At 47.6% G+C, this 1,739-nt stretch overlaps 1 long non-coding RNA gene across 1 annotated transcript; it reads left to right on the top strand.

Annotated features, from left to right (window-relative positions):
* Window positions 1–290: 290 nt before the first annotated feature.
* Window positions 291–1,722, top strand: LOC119345155. The gene is made up of 4 exons (XR_005166939.1): window positions 291–378; window positions 473–601; window positions 1,469–1,591; window positions 1,684–1,722. It is a non-coding gene; the product is annotated as an uncharacterized LOC119345155 (long non-coding RNA).
* The last annotated feature ends 17 nt before the right edge of the window (window positions 1,723–1,739 follow it).

The raw sequence follows: 1,739 nt of genomic DNA, 5'->3' as shown, positions 1-1,739 counted from the left end.
GAAGCTGCTCGACTTCGGTGCCTCCCCTCCGTGTGGTTCCGCTTGAGGGCCGTGCGGTTCCTTGTGAGGGGAGGGCTTGGCTGCTCCGACGCCTCAAGGTCTCCTCCACCCCTCTCGTCCATCTTCTCCTCTCTGCGCCAGCGCCCCGATTTGCTCTAGTCCCTGATGCGGCCCATGTGCAGGTGCACGAGCGATCCAAGGACCTTTGTGCTGGCTCAGCGGATCTCACGAATTCCACCACCACTGCTAGCCGCCGTCCATGCTCCGGCGTCAGCAGCTCCAGCAAGACAGCGACTTCTGCTTCTTCCTGTCCCATGAAGCGTCGTCCAAGCTGCCCCCAATTCCCCACTCTCTTCTGACCTCCGCCTCACGAACGAGGTGAGATGGAGAGGTGATGGGTTCCCTTGGCATCAGCTTGATGTTTTCCCTTTGTTTCTGACGACAGTTGAGACCTGAAACTTTGTGTATGCAGTCCAATGTTATGCATGCTCATTGATCCTTCTTGTTAATGGAATTGTGGCACGGGTGTGGCTGGGAGAAAATGTTGAGCACGAAGGGAAGCAGCTGGATCACCACAAACGCCGAGGAGAAGCCCACAAATGTAAGTAGTACTATTGCTTTAAACTCCTACAAACCTTGTCCTGAAGTAAAATTTTCATGGAGACACAGACATCAAGTATTTGTCCCACTTCACACTAACGTGCAAAGGTTAGAGAAAAACAAACAAGTGCATGCTTTGGCATCAATTGCTGGAGGCTTGCTTAGCAAAACTTAAGCTTTTCCCTGAAGCAATCACTGCATGCAAGCTGTGTATGCGCATGTCGACAGGGGCAGTAGTACCATGGCGACAAATACACAGCTCTGCTGCATATATACAGTCCTCTAATAGGTCCACAATGCTATGAACGAGTGAGGCGAGAAATAGAGTCTGGAGATGCTTGGTAACCTCTACGGTGCATTGCCTTGAGTGCCGTGGACAAGGTTAAGCAGGAGTGTGTGTAGCTGTTGAATTCTGCAGTTTCCAACGCCATTGAGTGTGTATATATGCTTCATCTTTCCATTCTCGATGCAATAAGTTTCCTGTAATCTATTCTGAAAAAAGATAACTCACACTGCAATTATATTGGTTTGCTGCCATCTAGCTTACGGATTTTTGAATCCCTTGTAACCTCTCTATAATTGCCCCTAGATATAGTAGAAATTAATTCATATGCATGTCAACTACATGAACAAGGAGCGTCAGATACAGAATTCAGTTTAGCTCGATAGTCATGTGGATTTGTTCATTTTCTAGATGAACCAAAGGGCGGTGGAATTTAGTTTTCTCATGTTCTTTTTGTAGTTGCCAACTTGCCTTTTGAACTGTATTTGTGTGGAATGGATTCTATCCAAACCATACCATTTTCTCATTCAGAACTAGTCACAACCAATTATGGTTATCTATGCTTACATTGTTATTTTTGTTCAGGAATCTCGGTTTCCATTTTGAAGTTATAGTTGTTGTACTGAAAGAAAAGGAACTCTCTTCTCTGCGAAAACACAATGGAAATACAGTTGCGAGGAGAGGGCTCGGCTGCTCCGACGCCTCAAGGTCTCCTCCCCCTCTCTAGCACCCATCTTCTCCTCTCTACGCTGCCGCCCTGATTTATTCTAGTCCCTCATACGGCTGATGTCCTCATGCAGGTGCACGAGAGATCCAACGCCCTTGGTGCTGGCAAGGCGCAACAAAGCGGATCTCA

Source organism: Triticum dicoccoides, unplaced genomic scaffold (genome assembly GCF_002162155.2).
Source record: "Triticum dicoccoides isolate Atlit2015 ecotype Zavitan unplaced genomic scaffold, WEW_v2.0 scaffold210125, whole genome shotgun sequence".
NCBI lineage: Eukaryota > Viridiplantae > Streptophyta > Magnoliopsida > Poales > Poaceae > Triticum > Triticum dicoccoides.
Note: the sequence above shows the minus strand (reverse complement) of the source record. Positions and strands in the feature narration are given on the sequence as shown.